Source organism: Diabrotica virgifera, chromosome 7, assembly GCF_917563875.1.
Source record: "Diabrotica virgifera virgifera chromosome 7, PGI_DIABVI_V3a".
Lineage (NCBI taxonomy): Eukaryota > Metazoa > Arthropoda > Insecta > Coleoptera > Chrysomelidae > Diabrotica > Diabrotica virgifera.
In genome coordinates, this window is record NC_065449.1 from 238,631,790 (window position 1) to 238,652,987 (window position 21,198).

General features: G+C 35.0%; 1 protein-coding gene across 3 annotated transcripts in view; it reads left to right on the plus strand.

Moving 5' to 3' along the window:
• Positions 1–21,198, plus strand: part of LOC114328000 (zinc finger protein 91) — a 448,200-nt gene that overhangs the window by 130,860 nt on the left and 296,142 nt on the right. The window contains exon 1 of one of the 3 annotated variants that reach the window (XM_050656366.1): positions 8,186–8,382. The exons of the other annotated variants lie outside the window; for them this stretch is intronic. The gene's annotated coding sequence lies outside the window, so the exon portion shown is untranslated. Of the gene's footprint in view, positions 1–8,185; positions 8,383–21,198 lie in introns of those variants that run through there. 3 annotated transcript variants of the gene reach the window in all.

Sequence of the window (21,198 nt, forward strand, 5' to 3'; positions counted from 1 at the left end):
AAAAACTTGATGGTGGTCAAACAAAGTTCAAGAAAAGAGCTGCAAGAAAATGAGTCGAATACAGACCTCTAACGTAAAAAGAGCGAAAGTAGCAGTGATAAAAGCTAAAGCAAGCAGAAGCGTAAAAAACTCTATACGATCAACTTGGTACTAAAGAGAGTGATATTATAATAAAAGATAGCGAGACATAGAGAAAGGACAGCAAAAGATTTTAATCAGATTGGATGTATACGGCACCTAAATACTAAAATATATGTAAATTCATGAAAAGTATGTCAAAAAGCGTTGGAAAAATATTTTGACAATTTATTCAACGAAAAATTCCGCAGAAAACCAGTTGAACGGATAACTGATAACAAGTAACACATATACATATAAATCAAATCAAACATCAAATTATTAAATTGCGATTAAGTGATAATATTAACAAAAAAGCACCAAAATTAGACATTTACGTAGAATACAAACAAAAAAAACTACTTGGGGAGATTCTACGTATCTATTCAGTCAAGAATATCTGCCTTGGGACATTGCCTACCCTGTCTTTCCCCTTTCTTTCTTTATCACAGGCTTTTTGCATCCATTTCGGTCCATCATGTTGTTTTATGTTATCTGACCTCCTAAGTTGTGGTTGTCCTCTCGGTCGTTTATAATTCCATAATCTCCAATTATTTTGATCCATTTAGTATTTGTGCCTTAGGTCCAATAAATTTCCCTAATATACCTATTTGCGTTTTTATATTTCGTCTTTCGTCAGCTATTTCTTTTTCTATAATATGATAGTTTGATATTCTCTGTAATAGTTTGGCGACAAAGTATCTCCCTGCCCCACATTTCTGTCAATTTTTATCTTCTCAGTCATGCAATGAAGGTTTACAGTAGTTGCATTTTTTTGTTAATAGACTTTTCAACTATTTTTATAGAGTTTTAAGGCACTGTAGATGGCCATTTGTTCGTGGCCTAATAGAAACCACATGTATTGTTATTTCATAATAATAAACTATATAAATTTAATAAAAATAAATAAAATAATTTTAATAACAAATAAGGTAGCATCTAAATATAAGATAGAAAATGATATAAGTGTGTTACGTATGCAAAAAGAATTAAGTTTTGTGCAAAGCTCCATTCAGATTTAAACATTTATGAGGTATTGACCCCCCGGAGTAAAACCGAAAGTCCCCAACGAAAGAGAATCTCATTGATATACAACAAATAACAGTACAACTGTCGTAACAAGCAGTAGAGCCAGCGTGTGTGCGTACGATTATTCAGTAATCTTGATATATCACACAAAATGGCCTACCCCGAGGCACTGTGTCAGAGTGCCGTGTAGACCGGTTGTGTTTTGTTTTGCTATATCGAGCTCGAAGCAGATGGTCGCGACCGAATAAGGTTCCACGGAATCACTGTCTTAATTCTTAGAATGATCGATACTGAAGAAGAATTATTTATAAAAGGACGAAGGACATCTTCGGGTGAAAAGTGAGAAGGGATTGACGGTTGGGTTATACACAGCACGTTATATTTATGTTTATTTAAGGTTTCGTATTTTCCTCCTGCGGGTTTTAACTTTACAAAGTAATTCGAGAAACTGCTGAGAATTCAACGTAATTTTGATCTTTGGGAATAAATTTCTTTTCTACATATTTATGGGTTTATTTCTTAATAATATACAGCAATTACACAACTATTGCTCTTCCTCTATGCATTCAAAATCCTGCTACACACTACAATAACACAGGCCAACGATGAAAAAACTTTTTTGATAAGATTACCTCTATCTTATGTATTTTAGTGTGCTGAGTCCGAAAAGCGCATTAAAAATGCTGTATCACCCACCATTATTTCACAATTTAACATTTAAAATTGCATAATTACCTTTGAAACCAAGATGACTACTAAGGAAAAAGAAGCTTGTATTGCATTCAAATAAGTTGTAACCAAGTTTTTACAGTCGGAAAAATGAAAGAATACCCATAAACGAACATATAAAACACGCTGTATTTTCCTGTCATTATGTCACAAAGAAAATTGCCCAGCGCAAGTACATGTAATAATAATTATTACATGTACTTGCGCTGGCCAATTTTATGTGTGACACGGTGACAGGAAAATACAGCGTGTTTTATACGTTCGTTCATGGGTATTCTTTCATTTTTCCTACTGTAGGTAATGTGAAAGACTCTAACTACGACCTTATAGTAGCCAATTTATTAGATAAGTTTTTTAAAATATTAGATAAGATTTAAGATTTGGGATGTCAAATGAGCCTCAAATTCCACCTTTTGCACTACCATCTTGATTTTTTCCCTGAAAATCTGGGTGAGGTTAGTGAAGAACTAGGCGAACGATTCCACTAGGATATTAAGGTGATGGAGAAACGATACCAGGGACGTTGGAACAATAATGTGATGGGTAATTACTGTTGGTCACTTCATCGGGAACAACAGAGTGCCTCGCATAGAAGAAAATGCTACTTCAAAAGTTTTAAATAAAAAAGAGAAAGAAAATACAAAAGAAAATACTCCTGAAATTATTGCATATACCTATACTATTACAAAATAAGAATTAGATAAAAGGTTTTATTCTAATAATGTATAATTTAAATGTATTTAAATGTCCAATGTCATATTGTGAAAAAACTGTGGGTGATACGTAAAATCTAATTTCAGATTCTTTTTTAGCGCCAAAAAATACGTAGGATTCACATAAGCTTGTAAGAAAGTTTTATAAAAAATTTTTTTTGTTGGCCTGTGTAATCAATGAACGGCTAAAGAACCTTTTACTTCCAGAGATTGCCGAAGAACAATACGGATTCGTACCAGAAAAAAGAGTGCGTGAACAGATATTGAACATCAGATCTTCTTCTTCTTGAGCCGTCTTCTGACGAAGTTTGGCAATCACTTTTTTAAACGCTTCTCTGTCTTTTGCAAAGTGAAATATCTGTTCAACACTGAGGCTAGTCCAATCTCTGATATTCCTCAGCCAAGGTTTCTTCTTTCTTCGCAAGCCTTTTTTCCCATCTACTCTTCCTTGCATGATGACGTGTAGCAGAGAGTATTTATCGTTACGAAGTATGTGGCCCAGATACGATGTTTTTCTTATTTTAATTGCGTTCATAAGCTTCCTGCCAAGTCCAATTCGTCTTAACACTTCTTCGTTTGAGACTTTTGCAGTCCAAGAAATCTAGAACACCAGATAGGTAATAGAAAAAGCTATGAGACACAATATATATTATCAAAGCTGCTCTGTTTCTTAGATTACACAAAGGCTTTCGAATCAGTGAAATGGGATCCTTTTGGATAAGCCGCAGTCTTCTACTTCCAGAGATTGCCGAAGAACAATACGGATTCGTACCAGAAAAAGGAGCGCTTGAACAGATATTGAACACCAGAAAGGTAATAGAGAAAGCGAAGGAACACAATATATCAATGCTGCTCTGTTTCGTAGATTACACAAAGGCTTTCGATTCAGTGAAATGGGATCCCTTTGGAGAAGCCGTAGAAAAGCGTCGTAGTAAAGGAAACTCACGTCCACGAACAATCCATCGTGGTGCCCGTCTTGCAAAAACCACATGTTTTGTCTTAGGGTGGGAGTTTATATCCTCTAGTAATTCGTGTAAATGTTCTTAAAGAAAATCTAAGTACAGAGGTCCATTTAAATTGGTTAGCAGTTCCAAAGGACCTATTCAGTAGTCACATGTTCATGTTAGACCACACCAAATGAAGTCGTGCTGAAAATGGGTTTCTCTCTTAGCATGAGTATTTTCAGAATCTCAAAAATGATTATTTTTCCAATTGATTATTCCTTGTCTGATAAATGTTGTATCATCAGTAAAAAGAAATGTATCCAGAAAATCTAGGTTGATATTTTGTTTATGTGGCTAAAATTGAGCAAATTGTAGACACGCAGGTAAATCCTGATGTAGTAAATTCTGAATAGGAGTGTAATGATATGGATGCAGTTTTTTACTCTTCAATATTCTAAAAAAAATAATATCAGATTGGGAAGTTCTAGGTACTAGAGCCTAAAAAAGGAAGACCATATCGAAGATGAGACTCGAACAAAGAAAAATATGTATGGAAGATGCTATACTAAATTTATAATCAACATGCAGTAGAAATAAACAAACCAAGACACGTTAAATGCTACTAGGAGCACTCCCGAATCATAATTTACAATGTATATACGTTGTAAATCCCAAATCATCATTTCCAAAGTTTATACATTGTAAATTAAGGTTCGTAAGTGCTCCTAGTAGCATTTAACGTGTCTTGGTTTGTTTATTTCTACTGCATCTTGATTGTAAATTTAGTACAGATTGATTTCCTTCAAAATAGATCTTATTGCAAAGCAAGCTGAGGCAAGTTTCTTACTTAACAAATCGTCAAATCGAGAATCTACAACTAAGACACTGAACGTTCTTAATGAATCACCCTGTATAATTAGGCAAGTGCAAATGCTTTTCATAAAAAAACTGCAAACAATTTGGGAAATAACATAATGTAGATGTAAAAAATGCCCATAAAAGATATCTGAAGGAAAAGATTTGTGTGTTTTTAACAGAAATAAGATCTAGGAACGTATGGACAATGTCACTGTTTGTGTGATAAAAGAGAGAACCTTTTAAAAGACTATCGATCAAATCCAGAGCGAGTAAATCCGTAGAAAAGCGTCGTAGCAGTAGAACGAGGCCGCCAAGAAGCATTGTTATCCATCGAAGTCTACCCTCCTCGTCGTCCATCGATTACAGGATCAGCCGTCAGCTGCCTACTTTCTGGGCCTATTCCCGGTAGCAACGCGATGACCGACGATACCAGAGGTTGGGAGTGCTGACGCAGCCGAAGACGCTACAGGCGGTGGCCAACACTGGCGAGGCAGAGGAGGCAGAGATACAGCCACCAATTTCTGCAGTATACTCGAGGCCTTTGGGCCAGTAAAACGTGCGTGTTTCTGTTTCTCTAGTTTGATCTCATCGAGTTCCTCCTGGTCTGCGCCAAGACACAGACGCGCATCGACGATACACTTCTTGGTCGTCCCTACCGACGAGGTTTTTCCTCTTGCGACATCATCGAGACACACACCCACTCTGAACCACGAGGTATTTTAATTATCAGTAGTTCTGTAAGTTTGGGTTTCTTTTACGCCTACAGCTACATACTACACTATTTTAAACTCGCTGTATACCAGAGGTTGGGTTCACTTGCGATCAAATTAAAAAGTCCAAATGACTGAAATCAGGACTTTTTGGTGGCCATCCAAACTCACTTCCACGACCAATCCATCGATGTGAAAACTGTTGATTTAAGTATTGAAGAACTTCTAAAGAGTAACGTGGTGGTGCCCCGTCGTGCGAAAACTACATGTTTTGTCTTAAGGTAGGAGTTTTATCGTCTAGTAATTCGTGTAAATGTTCTCGAAGAAAATGTAAATATAAAGGTCCATTTAAGCAGTTGGCAGTTCCAAAGGACCTATTAAGTAGTCACATGTTACACCACACCACATGTTAACCTTAAAGTCGTGCTGAAATTGGGTTTCTCTCTTAGCATGAGGATTTTCAGAATCTCACAAATGATTATTTTTTCAATTAATTATTCCTTGTCTGGTAAATGTTGCATCATCAGTAAAAAGAAATTGTTTCCAGAAAATGTAGGTTAATATTTTGTTTATCTTGCAAACATTTAGCAAATTGTAGACGCGCAGGTAAACCCTGAGGTAATAAATTCTGGACAGGAATGTAATGATATGGATGCAGTTTTTCCCTCTTCAATATTCTAAAAACAGAGAATTTGATTATCAATATTATAATGTTATAACAATAACAATAAATTACTTTTTTGTAATTTAAAAATAATATCAGATTGGGCAGTTCTAGGTACTAAAGCCCCAAAAAGGAAGACCATATCCAAGATGAGACTCAAACAAAGAATAATATGTATGGAAGAGGCTAAATTGATTTCCTTCGAAACAGATTTTATTGCATAGCAAGCTGAGGCTAGTTTCTTACTTAACAAATAGAGAATCTACAACTCAGAGATTGAACGTTCTTAATGAATGACCCTGTATAATTAGGCAACTGGACAACTGGAAATGCTTCTCATAAAAATACTGCAAACAATTTGGGAAACATAATTTATGTGTTTTTTAATTGAAATTTAACGATGTCTAAGCGTAAAATTTTTATTTCGAAATATGTAGAATGTAGATGTATATCCCATAAAAGTTGTCTGAAGGAAAAGATTTGTATGTTTTGAACAGAAATATGATCTGAGGAACGTGTGGACAATGTCACTGTTTGTGTGATAAAAGAGAGAACCTTTTAAAAGACTATCGATCAAATCCAGAGCCAGAGCTAGTGACTCCGTAGAAAAGCGTCGTAGCAGTAGAACGAGGCCGCCAAGAAGCGTTGTTATCCATCGAAGTCTACCCTCCTCGTCGTCCATCGATTACCATTACAGGATCAGCCGTCAGCTGCCTACTTTCTGGGCCTATTCCCGGTAGCAACACGATGGCCGACGATGCCAGGGGTTGGGAGTGCTGACGCAGTCGAAGACGCTACAGGCGGCGGCCAACACTGGCGAGGCAGACGAGGCAGAGAGCCAGCCAGCGATTTCTGCACTCTGCAGGTCTGCAGTATACTCGAGGCCTTTGGGCCAGTAAAACGTGTGTGTTTCTGTTTCTCTAGTTTGATCTCATCGAGTTCCTCCTGGTCTGCGCCAAGACACAGACGGGCATCGACGATATACTTGGACGTCGCTGCCGACGAGGTTTTGCTTGTTGCGACATTAACGAGACATACATTCACTCTCAACCACGACGTAGGTATTATTATTATCAGTAGTTCTGCAAGTTTGGGTTTCTGCTACGCCTAAGGCTACATGCTATTATGCTCTTTTAAACTCGTTGTATACCAGAGGGTTGTATACCACTTGCGACCAAATTAAAAATATAATGGACCGAAATCAGGACTTTTTGGTGGCCAAGCAACTTCACTTCCACGACCAATCCATCGATGCGAAAACTGTTGATTTAAGTATTGACGAACTTTTAAAGAACAATGTGGTGGTGCCCCGTCATACAGAAAACCACATGTTTTGTCTTAAGACAATAGTAGTTATATCCTCTAGTAATTCGTGAAAATGTTCAAAAGGGCCTATTCAGCAGTCACATATTATACCATACTATAAATTAACCTTAAAGTGGTGCTGAAAATGGGTTACTCTCTTGAGTGAGGATGAGGATATTCAGAATCCCACAAATGATTATTTTTCCAATTAAATATTCCTCATCTGGGAAATGTTGCATCATCAATCAATTTAATATTTTGTTTATCTTGTAAAAATCGAGCAAATTGTAGACGCGCAAGTAAATCTCAGGAGTGTAATTATATGGAAGCAGTTTTTCCTCTTCTCTAAAAACTTTCTTGTAATTTAAAAATATTATCAAATTGGGTAGTTCTAGATATTTACTAGAGTCCCAAAAAAAGAAGACCATATCGAAGATGAGACTCGAACAAATGAAAATACGTATGGAAGATGCTAAATTGATTTCCTTCGAAACAGATCTTATTTCATAGCAAGCTGAGGCAAGGTTCTTACTTAATAAATCAAGAATCTACAACTCAGAGATTGAACGATCTTAATGAATTACCCTGTATAATTAGGCAAGTGGAAATGCTATTCATAAAAAATACTGCAAACAATTTGGGAAACATAATTTATGTGTTTTTTAATTGAAATTTAACGATGTCTAAGCGTAAAATTTATATTTCGAAATATGTAGTTGAATATCCCATAAAAGATGTCTAAAGGAAAAGATTTGTATGTTTTTAACAGAAATAAGATCTGAGGAACGTATGGACAATGTCACTGTTTGTGTGATAAAAGAGAGAACCTTTTAAAAGACTATCGATCAAATCCAGAGCGAGTGAATCCGTAGAAAAGCGTCGTAGCAGTAGAACGAGGCCGCCAAGAAGCGTTGTTATCCATCGAAGTCTACCCTCCTCGTCGTCCATCGATTACCATTACAGGATCAGCCGTCAGCTGCCTACTTTCTGGGCCTATTCCCGGTAGCAACGCGATGGCCGACGATGCCAGAGGTTGGGAGTGCTGACGCAGCCGAAGACGCTACAGGCGGCGGCCAACACTGGCGAGGCAGAGGAGGCAGAGAGCCAGCCAGCGATTTCTGCACTCTGCAGTATACTCGAGGCCTTTGGGCCAGTAAAACGTGTGTGTTTCTGTTTCTCTAGTTTAATCTCATCGAGTTCCTCCTGGTCTGCGCCAAGACACAGACGCGCATCGACGATACACTTGGACGTCCCTGCCGACGAGGTTTTGCTTGTTGCGACATCATCGAGACACACACACTCTCAACCACGAGGTATTATTATTATCAGTAGTTCTGTAAGTTTGGGTTTCTTCTACGCCTACGGCAGCATACTATACTATTTTAAACTCGTTCTATTAGCAAAGGTTAAACGAAGGTTACGCGGTACTTCTTGTGGATGGCCTATTTTGTGCGTATTTTGAATAACAAACCGTCGACGTCATGTCATGTGCTTTGCTCTTATGCGTCCGGTGCGATAACAATATTGTGTATTTTCCACCGTTTGATACGCTGTCGCCGAATGCTTGTTGCAACTTTACGAGGGTCAGTCGCTTTCTTCTTCACGCATTAACGTCAAATATCGAAGTGACAAGCATACGTAGTGTAAATCAACAAAATAAATTGTCAGCACATAGTTCATTTGCATCTACAGGGTGATTTGTATTTGAAGATCGGTTTGAATATGATAATAGGTGTAGTTCTCGTATTTTGACACCAGTTCCAGAGTGTTTATGTTTATAATATCGGTCTTTGTTATCTGTGTGATTTTCAATTTGTGTTTGACCAAATAAAATTACCAAATAAAAAATATAAAATTTCAACATTTTATATGTATATGTATAGGGTTTTTCAACGATACTCATTTGTTTCGAGCTTCTGTCATATGTCGTATATTGATATTATACACAGATTATACAACACGATAGAAGCTCGAAACCAATGAGAATCGTTGAAAAGCCCTATTGCTTGATACTGTATGATACAGTGGAAGTGTTTTCTCTACTTTGCTATTGATTTCTGCTTCTAGAGATCCTGTTCCTCTGACTACTTCTTTCCATATTTCCAAATTTTTCTGAAGTTTTTTTCAGTTTTTAAAATTAGCACCAAATCGTCAGCAAAATACTTCTTCGGAGATTTCTACTCTGCTGATTTACCCTACAATCAGCTTTATACTTCTTGTTGTCCATAGGCGTAACCAGGGGGGTTTTGGGGGTAATAACCCCCCCCCCGTTTGGATGTACTCTGAGCTCTATACGCTTAACACCATTACTATTCCATACCCCGCAGAGACCATCAAGTAGTTATGTAACCTTCACAAGGGCGTCATTTGATAGGATCGGGGGGGGGGGGGCATTTGCCCTTCCCTGACCCTGAAAATGACTGAAATTTACAAAAAATAGATCAATTTTGTATTATGTTTGCATATAAATTTATATATAATGCTTGCCCCCCTATCAAAATTCCAAATGACGCTCCTGAACCTTCCCCCTTATCATCCTGGTTACATCTCTGTTGTCATTTCTTAAGAATTTCGTCTATAAAGATTAGAAATAGTATTGGAAGTGCTCCTCCCTGTCTTAAACCTCCATTTACTGTAGGTAAACTTATTTAAGGTTGAATTATTACTAATTACGTCAGTGTTGTACTCATTGTATATTTTTTGTATCATTCCTAGTGACTTGTTGTCCATTACTTTTTCTCTTCAAAATCTATCGAAAGTAGTGTGAATCAACAAAATAAATTATCAGCAAATAGTTCATATACAGGGTGATACGTATTTGAAGCATTGTGTGAATATGCTAATAAGGTGTAGTTTTCTTCTTTTGACACGAGTTCTTAAGTGATTATGTTTATAGTATCGGTCTGCATCTTATTCCTGCTTTTGTCACTTTAAAATGTACATAAGAGTGTGCTTTTCAATTTATGTTTGACCATTTCATTTGTATTTAAAAAATATACAACTCTAATATTCTATTCTCTATAGCGTATTTTATAAATTACAAAAAGAGTTACACTAAAAAGAGATCTAATTTATTCTCAACGCTTCTTCTTCTTTACGTGATATCTCCGCGACGGAGGTTGGCAGTCATCACGGCTATTCTGATCTTAGATACTGCTGCTCTGAATAGTTCGGTTGATGTGCATACCATTCAAATACTCAAATGTTTAAACCACGCCAATCCAAACTTAAGATTTCTTATAAATTCTGTGTTAAGTATGTGTATGGTTTTAGGTACATTTGTCAAACATTATTTTGTGAAAAACATGGAGCAAATCTAAAAAAAACTTTAATTTATTTATGCAATAACTTGGTTTTCCTATTATACCGAGTGTTAAAATGTTAAAATCTAAATTAATAATAATTGACAAACCTCATTACACTGTCAGCTGTCAAGGAAGATAAATTATACACAACAAAAATATCTTCATAAAAATACGACATGAAGTAAATAATGATCTTGACTTCTTTGGAAAAAAATATCTCCCAAATTTAGCAATGACATTATTGTTAAGAACTACAAACAATAGTTGAAAAGTAGCTTTTTATTATTGAACATAAATATATAATAATTAAATATACCTGAGTGTTTCTCCTTAAAAAGTTTTAAGATACCTATTGTTAATTTTTGCTTTTGCAGTCTATATTTAAAAATCAGACATTTTAAAAGTATTCAATGCAATGCAAAGAATAATTTTATAGAACAATAAATTAATTTATTTAATGTAACACCTTTCCTGTTAGCCTGTTTCCATTTATAATGAATAACACACGACACAGGTTTACAAAAAAAAATAAATTTTGGACTATTTAACGAAACCATATAACTAGGGGGTTGTTGGGGTCGCTGATCACGAATCCGGGATCCTCTGACCTCTCTCACGTCTAGCTCAAGGTAAAATCAAGATAAATCGGCACAATCGCTCTGAAAAAGTATATTAGGGGGTTTTTGGGGTCGCTGATCATAATACTGGGGTACGGTGTGCTCTAGCACGTCAAATAAAGGTCATTTCAAGGTCAAATCAGGACAAGTCCACAAAACTGATATGACCTTGAAATGACCTTTGCCTGACGTGGTAGAGCTCAACGGACCCCAGTTTTGTGATCAGTGACCCCAAAAACCCCTAATATACTTTTTCAGAGCGATTGTGTCAATTTATATTGATTTGACCTTGAAATGACCTTGTGCTAGACGTGAGATAGGTCAGCGGACACCGAATTCGTGATCAGCGACCCCATAAAACCCCTAATATACTTTTTCAGAGCCATTGTCGATTTATCTTGATTTGACCTTTACCTAACGTGATAGAGGTCAGCGGACCCCGGATTCGTGATCAGCGACCCCAAAAATCCCCTAGTCATATCCCCTAGTTTTATCAAATAGTCCAAAAATTTTTTTTTGTAAACCTGTGTAATTAGCATTTCAAATCGATTGCTTCAAAACGTTTCTGATGATGATCCTTTCTCTGCATGCTATTATTTTACATTCTATTGAGCTATGTCCGGTTTCATTCATACATGCAAAACTAACCTTCTGGATATTAGCTCTTATCTTTGTACGAGGTTATTGACCTGCTTCCTTATCATATTTCTTAAATTTTGCCATCGAATATTTTTGTACCAGGCTTCTTTCCGTTGTACCAATGCTGACTTGAGATTTTTTAATGATTTCAAAGAAGGTGCATTTAATTTCTTGTCTGTGAATACTTATTATGTTGTAGTTTCAAATATTGTGTACCAGTTTGCGTTCCCAAATATAAAGGATGGTTCATATTCGGTAATTCGATAAGTCATATAGGGTGTCCCGAAAAGATTGGTCATAAATTATACCAGACATTCTTGGGTCAAAAATAGTTCGATTGAACCTAACTTACCCTAGTATAAATGTGCTCATAAAAAAAAGTTACAGCCCTTTGAAGTTACAAAATGAAAATAGATTTTTTTCAATATATCGAAAACTATTAGAGATTTTTTATTGAAAATGGACATGTATCATTCTTATGGCAGGAACATCTTAAAACAAAATTATAGTGAAATTTATCCACCCCATAAAAAAATTATGGGGATTTTGTTCCCTTAAACCCCCCCAAACTTTTGTATACGTTCCAATTAATTCATTATTGTGGTACCATTAGTTAAACACAACGTTTTTAAAACTTTTTTGCCTCCTAGTGTTTTTTCGATAAGCCAGTTTTTATCGAGATGCGGCTTCTTTTTCAATGTATTTACGTAAAAATTTGATGGGGGTTTAGTTTCTTTAAACCCCCCAAATGTTTGTGTACGTTCCAATTAAACTATTATTGTGGTACCATTAGTTAAACACAGTGTTTTTAAAACTTTTTTGCCTCCTAGTCTTTTTTTGATAAGTCACCTCTTATCGAGATATAGCTTCTTTTTCAAAATATACCTAAAAATGTAAATGATAAATAAATTTTCAGATTATTAACAGGTGTCTATAATCGTACTTAACCATATACAAATATGTGGTGGATTCGACAAATATTCAAAATATCTCGATAAACACTGACTTTTCGAGAAAATACTAAGAGGCAAAAAAGTTTTAAAAGCATTATGTTTAACTAATGGTAGCACAATAATAATTTAACCGGAACGTACACAAAAGTAATAATTTAACCGGAACGTACACAAAAGTTTGGGGGGTTTAAGGGAACAAAACCCCCATAAAATTTTTATGGGGTGGACAAATTTAACTATAATTTTTTTTAACATGTTCTTGCTATAATAATGCCACATGTCCATTTTCAATAAAAAAATCTCTAGTAGTTTTCGAAATATGGGAAAAAATTGATTTTCATTTTGTAACTTTAAAGGGCTGTAACTTTTTTTATGTGCACATTTCTACTAAGGTAAGTTAGATTAAATCAACCCATTTTTGACCCCAGAATCTGTGGTATGATTTATGACCAATCTTTTCGGGACACCCTGTATATCAAAGAGTTTTTTGGTGGTTTAGTTAGAAGATCCAGCTTATATACTGTTTTGGTCGCTACTTCCTGGCCTTTTCCAGTTCAATGAACTTTTTTCATATCGTAGTTCTTAGATATTGTCATCAGATATATTTTGTACCAGCTTCCGTTCCTAAATATGAAGGATGGTTTGAGTTGTTGTGGTGATTTAGAAGGTTCTTATTATTTTTGTGTAGACATGACTCCACTAAGTTGTTCCATCATTTTCGTGGTCTTCAGTCAGGCTCAGATTGAAAAATAGAGGTCTTAGGGAACACCCCTGTCTTATCTCATTGCCAGCATCAGCTCTCTCTAGGTCTTCCTCTTCCAAAGCTCTCTCATGACGCACCGAATGCCATTTTACCATGAAATTGCTGTTCTTCCTCCTCTTCTTCTTTGCTGTGGTACATAATTTAACGCATTTTTGGCCAGCGTTCTTCTCCCATTACCATACGTGCTGATACCACAATAGCTGCTTTGTTTTAATCCTGTTTCCATTAAAGTATTTCATTAACCAGCTTATCTAACATTCAGATATCAAATAAGTTTTTGGTGGTTGAGGAGCTCTAGTTGAAATAGTCTTGTGTTCGCTACTTTTTACCAGTTCATTGGACTTCTCCCCTATCCTTATTTTAGTGTCATTTCCTAAGTGCAGGTGAACCTCAGATGTTTTCTGCAAATTCTTTTTTCTTTTGGGATGTTCTTATTAGTTTTTCAAGTTATAATCCATCTTACTGTGTTTAGCCATTTATTTAGCCAGATATTTAGCAATTTGTTTACCAGATAGAAGAAGAAAAATACAACATAAACAGAGTTAAACATAAATAACAAGGCAAACAACAAGAAAGACGTAAACTAAGATACAACCGATAGGCCGAGGCGTGAACAACCCATGCTAATCCGGCAAAGAATGGGAAAAACCGTACTTTACCGTAATAATTTTGTAATAGATGTTGCATATAAAGATTACATCTTATCTTTTTCACGCAGGAATAAGCAGATAATAAACACAACTCGTTATTTTTACAACTCGATACAATTCACAGTTTGAAACGAATAAAATATTTTTTGATTCGACAACTTAAAAAGCCATCATCATCATCACAGCCACCAACCGTCACAGAGGTACAGCAATGCATATCGTCATACAACATTTATTGGTAGTTTATTATGGTGTGTTGTCTAAATTACGTTAAATTTAAATGTTACCAGAAGATTTTAATGAAATAAAAAATTATTTTTTTATAAGAGTATAGTAGAGCCCGCTAACAGAGCTTCTTTTTATCATCATCTTCTTCCTCTTTATAAGCAATTCTGCTTATTCATTGGCGGATTTTTTGCGCAGTCGTCCGATACCTACTTGTTCTATCGATTGCTGATTTATCTCTTGCTATTTTGAATACACGGATCCCCCCATTCTGGGTCGTTATTCCATTCTTTTTTTCTATTTAGTGTTCATTCGTTTATACACCGTACGTTACATATTCTTCTATTGTCTTCACTCATCTTTCGATCTCTTAGCGTACTTGTCGGCTTCGTTATTTAGTGTTATTAAGGCATCCTGCTAGTCTATTTGATTTTTGTACTTGATCTACCACTTCTTTCTCCAGGTCTCCACAGCTGGACGTTGAAATTCCAAAGTATTTTATTTTCATTGCTTGTTCAATACTGATACGACCAATTTCTACATCTGATTGGTTATTTGCTGATTACTATTGTAGGTTGCTATTTGAGGTTGGTGTCTTATTGCGCGGCCTACGTCTATTGGTTGTGTAAATTGTCCATCTATTTTGACTTCCATTTAATGTTTTGGTAGATGTTTTCAATAGTTTTTATGATATTTAGAGAAACTTTTCTATTATAGAGAAGGTGGATTACATCTTTGAGTCTTACCCTGTCAAATGTTTTCTTCGAGTCAATCTGACATAGAAATGCTGGTCTATTATACTCTAGTGATTTCTCAGTAATTTGCTTTATAACGAATATTGCATCTGTACACGATCTTCCAGTACGAAAACCCTTTTGTTAATCTGCTAAACTTATCCTCTGATTCGCTAGTTTTTCTAAAATTTTAGCTGTTAGTTTTAGGGTAGTATTTAATAAGCTTATACCTCTGTAGTTTTCTGGCTGTTTTTATCCCCTTTTTTGAATAGTAGAATTAGTTCGCCCATTCTTCATTCTCCCTGTGTTTTATTGTGTTTTATAATTTTGTTAATTAATGTTATTATTATTGTGGCTCCACAATATTTCAGTATTTGGTTTGGTATTCCGTCTTTCCAGTGTTTTACGAGAAAACAGCTGGAGGTAGCATAGAAGAGTTTAGTGAGCTATCTAAGAAACTCACTCGGGCTGACAAAAGTTCTCTCCTTCTGCCAGATCTCTTGCAAGTACTGATTGACAGAAGGCTGCTCATTAAGCAAGTTAAATATTCAAATCTTCAACAGTTACTCAACTATGTATCTCCAATTTACCATGAGTTTTTCACAAATCTGCGACATGATGATCAACAAGCTGGAGAACTAGCAAAGTCAGAAGAAGCAGAAGTCAAAAATGACGATATGGATCACCATTAAGACACTGATGTCAATGAACCAACCATAAGTCAATTATTATGTACTAGTGTTATGGTAAAGAATAAATTTCTATAAAAACCTTAAGATCTTTTTAGCTGTTTTACCTTTATGATGCATTTCTTAGAAGTAAAGGGGTACAAGTGCTAACCTAAAAATAGCTCCAAAATGAGTAAAGTTAATAAAAGTATGATTTTTGTTACAACTAAGAATAATAATGCCTACAGCTACTAAACCGGAGAAGAAAAACTAGCATTAAAAATCATGGCAATTACAGTAAAGGCTCAACTTTGAACGGCGTTTACTCAAAATTTACTTTTTGTCACTTATACCCCTTTACTTCTACGGTCCTCATATGACATCTGACTATGGAGCTCTCACTAAAAGATAGATTAATATAATACGACGGGTCCAGAACAAGCTACATACTAAGAATTATGGTTAATGAACCTTACTCTTTTTGAAAATATACTGATGACCAGATAATAGAAAACATTACAATAAATCATAAACAATGATTCTTGTGGTGCAAGAGCTTGGAGCTATTAAGCTCCAACAAGAAGATTCAATGGAAGAGACCTTTTTAGTTGCTAGCGTAGTGATAGTGAAAAGCATAATATTGTATAATACTATACAGGATAAAAGTTGTGTAATTTATTTTTTCTACGAGCGTGTAAAAATGTCTACTTTCGCGCACGCATTTTAGTTTAGAAAGTTTCACTTTTCCGCACGCGTGTTACTTTTCCGCACGCGTGTTACTTTTCCGCACGCGGTTTTTACTTTTCCGCACGCGTGTTAATTTAGATATGTTAATATGGCCTTAAAATGCAATAAACTAATATTTAGATATTATTTACTAATTTCTTTCAAATATATCTTATTGTGTTCCTGTTTTAATGAAATTAACGCGACAATTCGATGAAATAAAATTATTTTCACATAATATTCGAAAGTCAAATCGGTAGACAATAACAGTCGTTTTGAATCATCGTCATGGAAACCAAGATCGTCGTCATGCTAACTAATTATATTGAAAGTTTGGTTTTGACAACCTTGTCAAAGAATTAATTTGTGTATGTATTTTCATATTAATTAAATTAATTGATTAAGATTTGGTAATTTTTTAAAGACTCTTAGAAAAAATATTGTTCCTAACTCTTGCAGAAAGTCTCTTTTCCGCACTCGACTGCTTGCCGAACTCCCGCTTCGCGTCGTTCGGCAAACTGCAGTCGCGTGCGGAAAAGAATGACTTTCTGCACTTGTTAGGAAAATAACTATTTTCTACGAGCGTGTAAAAATGTCTACTTTCGCGCACGCATTTTAGTTTAGAAAGTTTCACTTTTCCGCACACGTGTTAATTTACATATGTTAATATGGCCTTAAAGTAATTATAATACATGCAATAAACTAATATTTAGATATTATTTACTAATTTATTTCAAATATATCTTATTGTGTTCCTGTTTTAATGAAATTAACGCGAAAATTCGATGAAATTAAATTATTTTGACACACTATTCGAAAATCAAATCGGTAGACAATAACAGTCGTTTTGAATCATCGTCATGGAAACCAAGATCGTCGTCATGCTAACTAATTATATTGAAAGTTTGGTTTTGACAACCTTGTCAAAGAATTAATTTGTGTATGTATTTTCATATTAATTAAATTAATTGATTAAGATTTGGTAATTTTTTAAAGACTCTTAGAAAAAATATTGTTCCTAACTCTTGCAGAAAGTCTTTTTTCCGCACTCGACTACTTGCCGAACTCCCGCTTCGCGTCGTTCGGCAAACTGCAGTCGCGTGCGGAAAAGAATGACTTTCTGCACTTGTTAGGAAAATAACTATAATAGACTTTAGGGAATACAACCGAGTTATTGAAAGATTTTTGTGATATTCTTCTCAAAGCATATCATCTAAAATTTGCTTACAATAAATTATTGATAAACCTTATTTCCAAATCGAACATGCTTGCTATCTGTCTTCAATGATAATGAGAGCTGGCACCATCGCTATATTAATATCAATAAGTCGAGCAAATTCACAAGAATAAAACGTGCGACGTATGTAGCTTGTTATTTCAAATATGCCAACTGCAAGAACCGTAACTCCTTCTTCTTCATGTACCATGTCCTTTCAGAACATTGGCTATCTTAATTTTATTCACTGCCACCTAAGATAACATGCTTGTATCAACACCATACCAATTCAACCATGAGGTTCTTCTTCGTCCTGGACTGCGTTTGCTTGCTATTTTTCCTTGCATAATATTTTGTAGCAAGCTATATTTGGGACCTCACATTGCATGTCCGAAATACTCCAGCTTTCTTTGCTTGATGCTTTTTATAATCTCAGTAGTCTTGCTGTGATGTTTTAGTATTGTGGAGTTTCGAATCTTCTCCACCCAAGAAACTTAAAATTCTTCCATAGCACCACATTTCGAAAGCCTCAAGGCGATTTAGATCGATTTTATTCATAGTCCAGGACTCGACACCGTAAAGTAAGACCGAGAACATGTAGCAGCCAAGTAGGTGGATTGTCAATGCCATTTTTATGTGTCTGTTACATAACACCTTGGAAATCCTTCTAAAAGCGGCTCTGGCCTGCTCTATCATAGATCTAATTTTGCCGTGACTTTCTGTTTTGCAATTTAATTGTGTCCAAGTTAAACGATTTTATTAACTTGCTCAAATTTGGTATTATTTAAATATACAGTGATGAGCACGCTAATAACCGACAAAATAGCTTAAAAGATGGAAAACATAATACATTGCGGAACAAAAAGAGATGAAACTAGTGGAGGTGGAAATTATCGTTATAAAAGTTTTAATTAACATTATGTTACATAGTTTCCCACCTTTAAACGTCTGTGACAGAAGTATTTTATAAAATTCTACTGTCACAGTGACAGTTTTCATACACTTCTGATACGTCTAAAAGTGGGAAACTATGTAATTAATGTTATTTTAGATAATGTTAATGTTATTATAACGATAATTTCCACCTCCACTAGCTTCATCTCTTTTTGTTTCGCAATGTATTATGTTTTCCATCTTTTGAGCTATTTTGCCGGTTATTAGCGCGCTCATCACTGTATAAACGGTTTTATATTCTTAGTCCAGAAAGCCACTGCGCATCCGCTAGGAAAAATATTCTAATCCAGATTTTTTGCACAATCTTACTCAAAAAGGACTCCTTTTAACAAATTTGCATGTTGCCAGGACCAAAAGGTGGTCAAAAATTTTTTAAACGTTTTTTTTTTGTTTTTTCCTTAAATCATTTTTTTTGCATGGAAAAAAGTTTTTTTTAGGTTTTTTGGATCATTCCAAACAGAAAAGGTCTTTAGTGACTTTTCTCTAAAAATTATAGTTTTTGACATATAAGCGATTAAAAATTGAAAAATTGCGAAATCGGCCATTTTTAACCCTCAAAAACTATGTGGAAAACTGAAAATTTGAATGTTACCAAGGTAGGTAGATATTCTTTAAACATCTATTGATGAAATCCCGAAGAGTTTTTTGCAATACAATATTCAAAACTCCTATTTTTTTAATTGCTAATCAAGCGTGCTCGACACTATTTTCCACCGACAGTATGGTGCAAATGAAAGGAATAAATTCGTTATTTCGTAAACCGGCGACTTTAAGGAAAAATCCCGAAACAGGTCGATTTTTATTTTTAAGTTATGATATTGTGGCATATATGGTATACTAGCGACGTCATCCGTCTGGGCGTGATGACGTAATCGATGATTTTTTTAAATGAGAATAGGGATCGTGTGGTAGCTCATTTGAAAGGTTCTTAAATTCTCTATTCAGTAATGTAAACATTTACATAATTATTTATACAGGGTGTCCTTCTACTTCTTTTTTTGTCAAATAATTTAATTTAATAAATTTTTTTTGGACACCCTGCATAAATAATTATGTAAATGTTTTTATTACTGAATAGAGAATTGAAGAACCTTTCAAATGAGCTAGCACACGACCCCTATTCTTATTTAAAAAAATCATCGATTACGTCATCACGTCCAGATGGATGACGTCACTAGTATATCATATATGCCACAATATCATAACTTAAAAATAAAAATCGACCTGTTTCGGGATTCTTCCTTAAAGTCGCCGGTTTACGAAATAACGAATTTATTCCTTTTATTTGCACCATACTGTCCGTGGAAAATAGTGTCGCGCACGCTTGATTAGCAATTAAAAAACAAAGAAGTTTTGAATATTGTATTGCAAAAAACTCTTAGGGATTTCATCAATCGATGTTTAAAGAATATCTACCTACCTTGGCAACATTCAAATTTTCAGTTTTTCACATAGTTTTTGAGGACTAAAAATGGCCGATTTCGCAATTTTTCAATTTTTATTCGCTTATATGTCAAAAACTATCATTTTTAGAGAAAAGTCACTAAAGACCTTTTCTGTTTGGAATGATCCAAAAAACGTAAAAAAACTTTTTTCCATGCAAAAAAAAATAATTTTAGAAAAAAAACAAAAAAAAACGTTTAAAAAATTGTTGACCACCTTTTGGTCCTGGCAACATGCAAATTTGTTAAAAGGAGTCCTTTTTGAGTAAGATTGTGCAAAAAATACGAATTAGAATATTTTCCCTAGCGGATGCGCAGTGGCTTTCTGGACTATCTGTTATTTAGTTATTACGAGTATTTTGGTTTTCTGTATGTTCAGATCCAGACCTGCATCCCTACAACTCTCAACGACACTATCAAGTAGTGTTTGCAGATCTTCTTAACTAGAAGCTAGGAGTACTGTATCGTCCGCATATCGCAAATTATTGATGTCTTCACCGTTCACACTTATACCTTCTTCTTTTTCAAAAGCGGAGTAAACGTTGAAAAGCAGGGGTGACAAGAGGCATCCCTGCCGTACTCCTGTTTTAATATTAATATCCTGTGGTTTCAAGCCGTCTACTAAAACTGATGTTTGGTTCCAATACAAATTTGCAATTATTTGTATTACCGTGTTGCTATGACCCTTACGACACGGTAATATTGGAGCTATTCAGCTTCTGCACGACGACTCAAGAGATGACACCTTTTTAGCTGCTAAAATAGAGATAGTGAAAGGCATATTGTATAATACAGGATAAAAGTTGTAAAATTTATTTATTAGACTTTAAGGAATACTATTGATTGTAAATTTAATGAAAAAATTCCTCTTAATAAAAGGTATATTTATTTAAAAACCCTTAAAAGGGTCACAAATGTGACAGAACGTTTTAGCTCTCTAAAACGAGCACCATCAGTGTTATAGGTATGAGATTCTGAACCACCCAGAAATACAGAGGTTAAAATCTTTTAAATGTTGACCAAATGTCTTACATTGTTAAATTAAATATGTAATCCAAAGGATGGGCCTCTATATGACTCGTGTCTATAGGTTGCTCAGGTTGCTAGGTGAAAATTAGGTCTTCACATTAAGAGCGGTGAATAGCAACTCACTTAGTTCTGTGATATTTGTGGCCCTTTTAAGGGTTTTTAAATAAGTATACCTATTACTCAGAAGAATTTTTTCATTAAATTTACT